The sequence below is a fragment of the Periplaneta americana genome, chromosome 6, assembly GCF_040183065.1.
Source record: "Periplaneta americana isolate PAMFEO1 chromosome 6, P.americana_PAMFEO1_priV1, whole genome shotgun sequence".
NCBI lineage: Eukaryota > Metazoa > Arthropoda > Insecta > Blattodea > Blattidae > Periplaneta > Periplaneta americana.
Genome location: NC_091122.1, coordinates 20345651 through 20358691, shown reverse-complemented (window position 1 = coordinate 20358691; position 13041 = coordinate 20345651). Strand labels below are relative to the sequence as shown.

At 37.2% G+C, this 13041-nt stretch overlaps 2 long non-coding RNA genes across 2 annotated transcripts in view; one reads left to right on the top strand and one right to left on the bottom strand.

Annotated features, from left to right (window-relative positions):
- The window catches only part of LOC138701128 (uncharacterized), a 449457-nt gene that overhangs the window by 229749 nt on the left and 206667 nt on the right, over positions 1-13041 (top strand). The window lies entirely within an intron of this gene.
- Positions 2072-13041, bottom strand: part of LOC138701129 (uncharacterized) — a 173636-nt gene continuing 162666 nt past the window's right edge. The window contains exon 5 of the long non-coding RNA XR_011332457.1: positions 2072-3190. This is a non-coding gene — a long non-coding RNA (uncharacterized lncRNA). The remainder of the gene's footprint in view (positions 3191-13041) is intronic.

The following is a 13041-nucleotide window of genomic DNA, read 5'->3' as shown; positions in this document are numbered from 1 at the left end:
TTAAAATTAAATTTATACGAAAACCATCCACACTATTGAAATACGCCAGAGGGATAAATTATTCTTTATTAGTTTATCGATATGGACAAAAATCACGGTTCTACACGCAATAGTTGCTGAATAAATAGGAGGTTGTTAAACATTTGAGGGAGGGGACAACTTTTTTTCTGGGGGGAGGGAAACTATTAACTTTCCACCAATATGATATTACGTATAGTCTTTTGTTACAACATGAGCTATTCGCTCTGAAAATTTCCAAGGCTGTTTCACTTGCAGTCTATACAAAAGAATGCAGTATTTAATTAACCGAAAGGTGTACAAAAATTAATTTCAATATTTGTACCGATAAATGCTGTGTATCGTTTTGTGGTTTCCAATTGAAAACTCAATGGTGGAAACCTACCTGTTATATAAACATATTTCATACATTACAACCGATGTGAGTAAAAGTAAATATGAATTCAGAATTGATTCACAGTAAACCACATATATATAAAAGAGATATGACGTTAAAAAATGTGATATGAAGATTAGTACAAGTAGAGTTCAATGGTATTTTAATGTCGGTTTAGCAGCGTTTGGAAAGATAATATTTATCAGCACTTAACGATGACTCTCGCTCTACGGCTTTCCTCCGCCAAAGAATTAGTATTGCCATTCAACGAGGGAACGCTATAAGTGTTATGGGGACTTTTCCAGAATCTAAATCGTTGGAAGAAATATTTTATTTCGTGTAGAGCTGTAGACAGTTTTTCGCATCCTTTAATTTTGTTGCTCATTTCTAGTTTGTCCCTTACTCAATTGTTTAATTTAATTTCAAAATTGAATTAAAGTTTATTTTGTATAAGATAGTTTGATATGTTTTTTAGATAATATTGTTCTAAATTTATTATATAAAAATAAAAAATAAAATAATAATAATATTGTCTGTCTGTCAATAATCTCTTTGTTCCTACAAAGGTCGTTAAAAGGAATTAGCAATCACAATCACCCATCCTAAGCCTGATCACTGTTGCTCACTTTGTCACAGCCCACCATTTTAATGGCACCCTACCATTTACTTCTGCAACGGTCTCTTCCCTTGAGGATTTCTAATTAAAATTCGTCCCCGCATGCTTCAAGCCCCGCCCATCTCACGCCCTCCTTGGGTTAATTCCTGGTAATGCCGGCCTCAAGAATATAAAGTGAGAAAGAGGTTCATGTCTGTAATTTTCGCTACTTCCCCAACGAGCTCTCTCTGCTCTTCGATCCAAATACGGCGAGCTGCTCTGCATAGCCTAAACGGTACTCCGGAGGACGTGAGATTGAGTCTAGGAAAACAATTACCGTTTAAGATTTTTAATTATTGATTGTTGAAATCTAAATTTACAGAACTATGTCGTTGGTAATCTAGCGCGTACAATTGGGACCAAAGTTCTCGGATTCAAACACACCAAAGGACGATGAATTTTAAAGAGTAGATCATTCCAGGATTGACTATATCACCCCATATCATTATTATTATTATTATTATTATTATTATTATTATTGATTTTTATTTAATTAAGTAATAATAAAGTCTCAAGCCAATAGATAGGCTACAGACTGTATTTTATATCATTGTTGTATCTGAATCAGTCTCACAATGGAGAGAAAAGGAGTAAAATGTTTACAACAATAGACGTATCTATTTTGGATGGTACAATTTCATTAATTATATTTAAAAAATTGTCAGTCCTGCAATAAAAGTTTTAAAGATGATATGAATGGTGAACAATGGATACAATGTTTAGTGTGAAGGCTGGTTTCATAAAATTTGTCAAGGACTTCTTCGTTATGAACTAGATTTTTCGTGCAAGGGATGCAGGGACGTTGAAGGTTAAATTTATGGACAAATTCATTAAAATTACTCGAATTTTGCACATCCTGCAAAATTTGTGAAGTGTAATGCGATTTTAGCACACTAGTATTCATAATTTGGCAGGAATGCTGTTCTTTCATTTATATTTTGTTTTCAAGGTCATTCAATCTCAATTTTTTTTGTCAACATACGTTATAATTTATAACTTTCTTATGAACAAATCCCACCCGTTTGAAACATATTTCAGTCAGTAATATGATGATATATGATATATATTTCTTCACAGCACTTCTTTACATGTAATGGTGAACCTCACATTTCTGTATCCTGTGCCACCATTAACATATTATTACAATAACACATAATTTGCAGTACACGTCTGCACAAATACTCCCAATTACACTATGTACCTTTTTTGTTACTTGGTCAATCTCCTCTTCAGTATTTCTCCTACATTTCATTTGCTATTCTCTATTTGTTCATTAATCCTAATGTATCTAATATTGTATTATTCCTTTCACACCCCCCTTTCCTCTACCTACTATTCACTAAAATCTCAATTTCAATTTTTCTCTATAAATTATCATATTGAATTATTTGTCCTATTTGTTCTTTGACCTTTTATTCATTTACTGTTCCAACGTTCAAATGTTAGTACTAATTTTATGCTGTCACTTGTTCACTTCTCTTAACCCTTTCTCACTATTTTCACTCATTCCTATTTGCGCACACTTCCCCTTTCTCACTATTCTGCTTACACCTAATCCATTGTCACTATTCCCACTTCCTATAAATACTTACATTTTATTCTACACTTCTGCTTATACACTTTCTCTCTCCCCTATACTTCTCGAACTTTTCCAGTTTCAGTTTCAGTCAGTAATAAGATCTAGTAATAAGGTCTAGACATTCCAATTTATTGAACTTACTGCGAAATTAGGCAAGTTTACCCTATAACTAAATATTTGTCACAGCTGTAACAATGGAATGACCCATGATAAAGAACTGAAAGCGTACCCTCCCGTAAATTTAACTGGCTTACTACTGCAGTGATAACATGACACTGGCATATTCTAATAAATGCGTCCTGAAGTGCAACTTGTTTCAATCTGAAAATCTTCGCATGGCAAAACAGCTTGATTAATGACTGGAGTCGGCTAAGGTCAAAAAGAAGCGAATCTCCTCATAGCGAAGATGGATTATATTAGTTGGCATTCACATAGATGCGGCCATGATAAATACCTGACTCGCATCCTGAGCACCAACACAATGCGTACACTCCTCTCAGCTGCTGAATGAGAAGACCTTTTATAGCTGGCCGGTTCTCAACGTGTGGTACGCGCAGTCAATCTAAAAAAGAAAACAAGACACATATTAAAATTCATTACAAGTATGACACCCGAAGGTACGGTGAAGCACCATGCCATGGTGCATGACAGCGAGACTTCACTCATTCTGTGTGGCAGCTATGAGTGGAGTCTTGAGAAGCATAATCCCCGAGGTGAGAGGTTCAGTTACCGTGCCAAAACGTATGACAAGACAATCTATCTTGACTGCAGTTCGGTTTATCAAAAGAATATCTTGGAAGATAGACTTGTCTGCTTATAGTATGGCGAAATGGTGTCAGAACAGATCTATGATATGTGGTACATAGTTAATGTGAATGTAGCTATATTTGCTTGTGCATTAGACTTGTGTGCATTCCAGCGCCTTCTAAACAATGATCCTTTGAAGCTGCATGCGCTTGCGTTACAATAAGCACATCTAGGAAACGGAAACTGGCTGTAATAATAAATTAAAAAGTCTCGAATTCTCTGGTTCGAACCTGTGAAATTTAATTTATTATTATTAATCTCGCTATTTTCTTTACGTGTTAAATTTCAGTGAACAAAATGCGACAATATGATAAAACTTACAATCCTAATTTTTTCTTCAATGCCACCAGGTTGTCGACATTTCTGGTCTCTCCTGTCAGTGTCTTATTTGTAACCCACTTCTAAAGTTGGGGCGCCTGAAAGGCAGAATTACGCTGCCCCGATGATATTATGATAGGATGATTATGAAGTGCCAGGAGAGATCTTAAAACTAAGCCTAACCTAAACCAGACCACGGACGAACGCAGGAACATTCCCCTTTAAGGAAAAATTGGAATAGATTTTTGCAGTATCGTAATAATTTCTCTAATCAGAAAGAAAGGAAAGTCAACCTCATTCAGACCAAATCGGTCCAGAGGGTGACGGGAGGTTAAACTCGCCCCTTTACAGAAAATGGGGAGTAGGATGTCAGTCCTAAATGCCCGCCGCCTTTACCCCCCTGGAAATACCCCTAGTACTCATTTCTGTTAAACTCCAGGGCCATAGTACGGTCGGTCAATGAATAAAATCCAAGACCCATCGGAAATCGAACCCGCCCTGCAGCATTATCCACGCACACTCTTCTAACCACAAAGATAAAAACTGAAATCATAATTGTAGGTTGGATATTGTGATCGCAAAAATCTGAATAAATTCGGAGCAAAATAATTTTGCGCAAACTATTTACAGTCAGTCACATGGAGAGAAAAAACTACCGGTACCCACAATCGGAAAACGTTTTAACACATACAATCCACAGGATAATTACAAACAGTATCTTGACTTTCGCTAACTCGAAGTTCTTGGTCTAGATACAAAGCTTAGGCTACGTAGCTATCTATTTTTAACGGTTAACAAATTATAATAAATAAGTCTTTAAAAATGTAAAATTGTATATTTCATTTACATTATAAAGAACACTGCGTAACATGTAGCATGATGGAACAGCGAACCTTCATGCAACAGATAAGATCTCCACAATATAATTCCGAAGTTCATTTTAAGCTAGAAGCGATTCTAAACCTGTTTAATATTTCTTGCCAACAGCTCGTTATAAATGTTTCTGTGTATTCCTTGAGCAAAAAAAGCTTACAAAATTATACTGAATTGCTGTGAAGTAATGAAGGAATTGCAGGACTTGAATAGATGTGAGCCACCGGTGTGGCTCAGTCGACCAATGCGCTTGCCTTCCGGTCTGAAGCTGCGCTCGGGCGCGGGTTCGATCCCCGCTTGAGCTGATTACCTGGTTGGGTTTTTCCGAGGTTTTCCCCAACCGTAAGGTGAATGCCAGGTAATCTATGGCGAATCCTCGGCCTCATCTCGTCACATACCATCTAGCTATCACCAACCTCATCGACGCTAAATAACCTAATAGCTGATACAGCGTCGTTAAATAATAACTAAAAAACAAAAGATGTGGCAGATGAACCTGAAAGCCATACAGATATGTTGCTACCTCATCTATTGCCACTGACGTAGTCTCTAAGTTAAGAGTGGAACTCGGTATGTAGGTTCGATTCCCACTTAGGCTTTTGCGAGGTGTTCCCAATTGTAAGGCGTATGTTAGACAATTTCATGGAAAATTCTCGGACTCAACTCGTCAAATACCATTTTTCGCTATCACCAATCCCAATGACGCCAATCTTGATACTGATAGACGTACAGTGTTGTTAAATAGAGAGAGGAACAGAGATTAAGAGTGTTTGAGAATAAGGTTCTTAGGGAAATATTTGGGGCTAAAAGAGATGAAGTTACAGGAGAATGGAGAAAGTTACACAACGTAGAACTGCACGCATTGTATTCTTCACCCGACTTAATTAATTAGGAACATTAAATCCAGACGTTTGAGATGAGCAGGACATGTAGCACGTATGGGCGAATCCAGAAATGCATATAGAGTGTTAGTTGGGAGGCTGGAGGGAATAAGACCTTTGGGGAGGCCGAGACGTAGATGGGAGGATAATATTAAAATGGATTTGAGGGAGGTGGGATATGATGATAGAGACTGGATTAATCTTGCTGAGGATAGGGACCAATGGCGGGCTTATGCGAGGGCGGCAGTGAACCTCCGGGTTCCTTAAAAGCCATAAATAAGTAAGTACAGTGTTGTTAAATAATCGGTTTAAAAAAGATTTAGAGTCGGTTTTGTATGGGTACTGTTTTATCAGTGAAACGTTCTTCGGCAAAAAGGGGGAACGCAGGGTTGACAACCATCCCGAATTCTCCCAGGACTTATCCGAATCTGAGCAAAATGTCTTGCGTCATGGATGAAAGTGTTTCAGGACGCGGAATGTCCCGAATTCTGTTCTTTCCCCATGATTTAATTTCACTAAAGAGTGGATTTTACTCCATTTGAAGGGTTTCGTCAGCGGAAAAAATGACTGTGTCGGCAACGCTGCTCACGATCTACAATAACGATTATTTATTTTGCGGTTGGTAGGTTACTTGTCACTTGGGATTGCAACGTTGTAGCACCTTCAGTCCACTGTCTAGTATTGAACTTTACATTTATAACCGAACTTCACTTGTGTGCTTCGTATAGTGAGTTCAAGTTGCATTGCTATATGATTTAAAATTATTTTTCAAAACAAGGAGGAAGTGCTGTGGGAAGGATGATGAAAGTGGCGAAGTGGAATATATGGACATTCCAAACAAAAATACTAAACGGCTTTATAAATTTCGGAAAGCTTGGGCCAGTGACAAATGATTATAAAAATGTAATACGGATGAATCAAGCGCAATGTGTAAAGTGTGTAATAACACTTTTTCTGTGACACATGGAGGACTGATGTTAAATTGCATGAAAACTAATACTGTATGTTTATGTGCCGAAAAATTAAAATTTTTAATTAGATCCTGGCGGCCTGGTAGCTCAGTTGGTAGAGCAGCTAACTACGGACTAGAAGGTCCGGGGTTCGATCCCAGGTGGTGACAGGATTTGTTCTCGTTGCCAAACTTTCAGAACGGCCCCGAGGTTCACTCAGCCTCCTATAAAATTGAGTACCGGGTCTTTCCCGGGGGTAAAAGGCGGTCAGAGCGTGGTGCCGACCACACCACCTCTTTCTAGTGCCGAGGTCATGGAAAGCATGGGGCTCTACCTCCATACCCCCCAAGTGCCTTCATGGCATGTTACGGGGATACCTTTACCTTTACCTGTTTTTTTTATCACATTTCCAGAACTCAGTTTTAATAGTCCATTTCAAGTTCCGATTTTCCGAGGGCAAAAGTTAGCAACCTTGTCTACAAACAACAAAAAGGCAACACAAAATAGGGTAAAATACAGGAAATAGCTGAAGGATGTAACGGAAAACCAAAAAAGAAGAAAATACATTCTCCGTGAAAATGTCATAGACTTGGTACAAAACTAAAATAAATAAATAAATAAGTAAATAAATAAATTAATAGATGACGAAATCTCAGGAGAAAATTTCCTCCCCCATAACAACTCAAACCAACGCTCATTTCGTATCAGTGCTTACGCCAAGCCATGACGCTTTACATGCAGTTATGACGCGAGATATTTCTATTAGGTTATAATAATACTGCTTTTCGAATTCGTTTTATGCAGTGATTCATGTGGGATTTATTTTGCATTAGAGTGTACGCTAGTAGGGTCACGTTCAGGGGAGCCATTACTCCTCTCAAGGCTGTTTTACATCAGCTGTCGTGTCGATCGGTCTTCTTGACGCCTGACGTCTTACCCGCCTGTGGCACATCCTCTGGCACGATTCGGTTGCACAATGTACTCACACACCAATAAACTAATTTCGTACGAACAATGATTCGCTAAACGAGGTTATAGATTATTCAGAAGAGGTTTGAACCTGAATTTTTCCATTCATGGTGATAAAAGTGAAAATATAAGAGAAGTTCATAAGGTTCCGAGGGTTGGCGCTACCTCCATTTTCAAGGTTAAAAAAAGAACAGGGTTAGAGGAATAAATAACATTTCTACACTTTGGCACCGTTATGAATGATCCCAACCACGTGGATACAGCCAACTGTAACGATTTCAGCCAATAGGAAAACCTTTTTTAATCGATTATTTACAGAGACTGTGCTAAATATGAGATTGCCTAGCGTCGATAGTGAGATGGTATTTTACTTGACATTTACCTAGTAATTGCCGAAAACCTCGTATAAAACCTAATCAGGTAATGAGACCAAGCGGGAATCGAATTCACTCCCGAGCGTAGTCTCGGATTCGTAGGCAAACGTGTTACCTCCTGAGCGACACAGATAGCTAGGATACTGCTTTCTTAACCTGACTTTACACCTTATGACGGAGGTATTCTCCTCAAATATTAATTGTCAATATTACAGAGATTATTCTGTAGGACAAATTAATAAATCCATAATATTCTCACAGCTAGCAGTGCATATAACTGCGGAATCCCGGCCAAATAAGTCACTCAGCTGAGTGCGCCCCTAGTATAATGGCAGTTGACATTGGACATAAACGTCAACATAATTGCCTAACTTGGAGTCAGGCCACAAAAGGAAACATTGAAGGAGGAAGGTTCGATTCGGTACTGTGGATTGAATTCGGCGTAGCTCAGTGGTCAGAGCGTTTGGTACGTAGAACCAAGGACCCGGGATCGAACCGGCGCCGGAGCGAATTTTTCTCCTCAAATATTAATTCTGTAGTAGGTTAAAATTCTACATTCTGTTGACGGTTGTTATACTTATATTCGGATTCAAATGAATTTGCTTACCAAATATTTCAGGCATACATTTCAGATAGGCTACATAAAAAAGTTTTTTTTTTTTAAGTTGTGTTAGCAATTAAAATCGCAAAGAGTGGCTAATGGAATTCACGGTGGTTCACGCCGTCGTGTACTCTCATGCAAATAAGCCAATTTGTTTAGATGTTTCAGGAAAGCACTATGCAAGATTATTCTTTCGGAACCCGATCTAAAAGGATTTTGCGTGTTTCTGAAGAATGCCGCCATTGATAGCGAGATGTGTGTCTACATGTGTTGGAGATGTTTTATAGCCCATACATCACAGGCTTTACAAGCAGAAAGCATTAAGTCATTGCGGCGCCACATTATACTTAATGTCCTCTGCTTGTAAGTCCAGCTTATTTTATTTCAGTTAATGCGTCTTTTCAGTGTTCAGGGAAAGCTTGATGTTTCCACAGTTCGGTTCTGAGTTTCCCGTCGCAGGATCAAATATACATGACTATTGCGCCATGTTGATCAGTCGACGAAAATGTCTAATTTCCGGGGAAAATTTGCCACCACTTTCACAGAAAAAGATACGTTTTCCTTAAAATTCGGAAAATTTTATGGTTTAAAAAATAACATGTTATCTTAAAGTATACATCGACTCTAGAAATGTCAGATTTCTTCAAAATTTTGGTAAATAATATTTTTTGCTGTTACCATAAAAAAAAGTAAATTTAGGGACAAAGTCTCATAATGAATGAACTCTTTCTAACAAAGGAAAAGCTAAAACAGTCATTTGATAAAAATTTTCACATTTTCAAAGAACTTACTGCCCAGGGTTAATGTGAATTGAAGACCAAGTTGTGAATAGGCTATAGACCTATATAAATTAGGCTATAACTTAGTTCGAAGTGATAAATTGTTAATATTCTTTCAAGTCGAATTTAAAATTAAATTATCGTACTGCATAACACAGCAAAAGTGAATAATATGAAATGACTGCAGTACAGTGCAAGATGAAATGATATACTACTCGATATCAGACTTTTTACAGCTACAGTTGACATTACATCCTTGGCAGTTTCAAAGAGTTAGCCAATATAAAGTATCGGTATGTGTTTAGTTGAACTGCTTTGTTTAATCTGTGTTGTACTCTGCTCAACTACTTTCCAATACGGATGATGAACTTGTAAGTACTGATTATTACAATATTAGGTCTATAAATTACATAATTTATCCGAGCTTAGCACGTAAAATTATTAAAAATTCTGCCTTATGAACACAAATCGTCATATACTCATATACTCAGAGAAAAATGAAACTATTAACCTTCTTTTTTACGATCTTGTACTTTTATAGGGACAAATTTAGTACGAAAATTTTTTACCTGGTGGCAATCCTGCGGGTTGGTCGCCAAACGGGAAGTTGCGTTTTAGTCGTCGCAGCAGTTGATGCAGCGTCGTTGTACAGGATGTTGGGGTATGCAAATATTTTGATATTTGTTTAAGAAAAATGCATGTAAAATAACGCATTTATTTTTTCCTTTGCTCTACTCGTTTTTTCATAAATGTGTCATGTATTTTACGGTCTGATGTTTTACCAATGATCGGACTATGAAACGCCTGTCAATTTAGACTATACGCACGTCTTTCGATCAAATGTAGAGATACGCAAATAAAGTTTGAAGCTTCCTTATTGTGCAAGTTTCGCTTACAACATACTGCGCATGTGCAGTAAACAATATATATATATATATATATATATGCTACTTATGGACAGCCGTATGAAATTGTTGCCTACATACAGGTGAACTCCCATTAAGACTCGCTCCAAATTTTAATTCCATATATTCTGTACTCCAGCAAAAGACTCTTTCTCAGTTAAGGGTTATTAATACTTGCAGGAAGCTCACCCACCAACATTTTGATGTAATGGATTCACTGACGCCGATATTCATTTAATGTAGCTATGGAAAACAAGGGAATCTGCAAAACGTGAAAAGGAAGCTCTATTGGCTACGATTTCCAACTCGGCTAATGTTTTCTTTGCTGTGTTCCGAAGATTCCGGGATACAGGGTCTCTTCGTCCTAGGATCGAGGAACGTGGGCCGCAACATGATGTTGATTCCTTTCGTAATGTGACACAAGTTTTTTTTTTTTAATTCTACACTAGTTCACAGTATGACCTTTTGTTAACAGTTGAGAGATTATTTTATTTCATGTTTCTTTTATTTCAATAACGATTTTAAATTTAAATTTTTTCGTGATAGTTTAGAAATGAATGCGATATCGTTTAAAAGCCCTTTTTATTTTGACTGTTACACTTTTACTACGTCATACTACTTTTCACCAATAAAACGATACGAAAGGACGTCTTTCAACCAATCATTGCTGCTTATCGCACAATTTTATCGCTTCCCTAGCATTTGTTTAATTTTATCCCTTTCGTAGCATTTGTTTTTATCACTACCCTACATTTGTTTCTTTGTTTGCCAACATTTCAAACTGCAAATTCTTTACGGTACTATAAAACATGCTTTGCGATCGTAATTTGTTTCCCGCATAGATAATGACGGCTCCGTTCAAACATTTTGGTAAGGTAACATTAGTGAAATAGAATTTTACTAAGTCAATTATTATCTATTTTATTGTATTAGCACAGTCTAGTACATACAGTCATGAAGCTTGAGGTGATTTTTGCATCAACTGAGAGCACTAGGAACAATAGACTGTGCCGATACTATTTCGCATTATCTGTGATGAGGCGATAGTAGCAATCCTAGTGGCTAGCAACTAAAGTTCAACTGTCATTGGATGCATATTCCCTACGTACTGAGATTTCTGACTGTATACAAAATCGTATACTCGTATACTGGACTGTGGTATTAGAGTACTTTATTTCTTCTAATCTCTATGTACTTCCTTCTGCTTTTATCATCTCCCTACCATTTCTTTCTTTGTTTGCCAACATTTCAAACTGCAATTCTTTACGGTACTATAAAACATGCTTTGCGATCGTCATTTGTTTACAGCATAGACAGTCAACTGAAAATGGGGGCTCCGTTCAAACGTTCTAGTGAAGCTAATATTAGTGAAATAGAATTTCAGTAAGTCAATTAATATTTTATTGCATCAGAGTACTTTATTTCTTCTAACCTTTATATACTTTCCTCTGATCGTGTAATAGTCAAATTTTTTATTTTCTCTAGCTAAATCAAAACCTCTAGTGTGATTACTGTTGATAATTTTATATAGATAACATTACTTTCAATGCTTCTGTTTTCTTAGAATCTACAATTCTTATGAGAATAAAAATGTAGGCTGTGCTCGAAATTCGACCGTATCACAATAGAAAATAAATAATGAATTTAATCCCATGTATCAATATGAAAAGTATCACAAAACGCGTAACAGCCGGACGTTCGTAGGTAAAACAAATCGCCTTGAAGTATTAACGAACATAAAAACATGGAATTTTTTTCATGTGTGAAAATAACTTTGAAGATGGAGAAATTATTTACATGATGTGGTTCAGTATATTATACCCAATTGCCTCTAAAATATCTCCACGTCTACAACTAATACTCTGTATAAGTGACTAAATGAAGAAATGCATTTGAAGGAAACACGCATAAGCTACAAGAGCCAATCTGCCGTTTTACTGTATTTATCTTTCCTCAGTTGCCAGTGGATTTCATATTAATCGCACGGAGATTGTTGACGCTCGCAAGCCACGATAAAACTGCAGCGTAGTGCCGGAGCGGTAACGCTGCTCGCAGGGATCCGACATGTGTGGGACGGGACGCAAGATACTCTCCCTCCCGCAGGCTCCATGCTACTTATCATCTTACAGTACAGTCCGACTAGACATTCGTTCCTCCCAGGGGTATCCAACGAACACGGCGTACTTTACAGAAGGTCAATAGCCGTTGATTATACGGTGTTATTGCAGGAAATAAAGAACCAGAGTTTGAAAACATTAGCTATAATTACAATGACCAAGATATCGCCATATTCAGGCACGAGCAACCGTCCTAATATTGAACATTTCCGTCACCATCCCATTATTAATGAAGCATTATATCAGGGTTAGGAAGTTCAAGCATTTGTCTATTTTGACGGGCAATGCGTCTCCTGTGTAGTGTTCTGTTATACAGTCTAAACCAGTGAGTGAAATTACGTTATTGAGAAGATATTTTCTATAAAATATGCCGAAAGCAGGAGGGACTCAACGAACGAGAGCGTGAAATGGAAGAAAACATGCAAATGATCCGCTAAAATCTGAACCAAAACCAAGGAAAAGTAGACTGGAACGAGTGCGGGAATGCAGGGAAAAGAAAAATGCATTTTCTAACCTCTCTTCTGCAGTTCAGTTACAATTTAGTGAATATTCCTACACCGCAAACAGCTAGATTTAAAACTTCACCATATAAAAACTTCAAATAAAATAAAATTGCTTATCAAATATTTGCAAATAAATTTATAAGCAATCACTTTAGTTTCGTCTGTTTCATTTTTAAATTCTGAAAAATATTGAGTGTATAGGAGTGTTAAATTTAACCCGAATTTTTATCGTCTCTCATTGCACGAACAATGAAAAAGACTATTCTACATTAACAGCTTAAGTTTCTCTTCTGGATCGCGTAGAGGAAGCACACTTTTTTTTTGTGCACGCTTCTG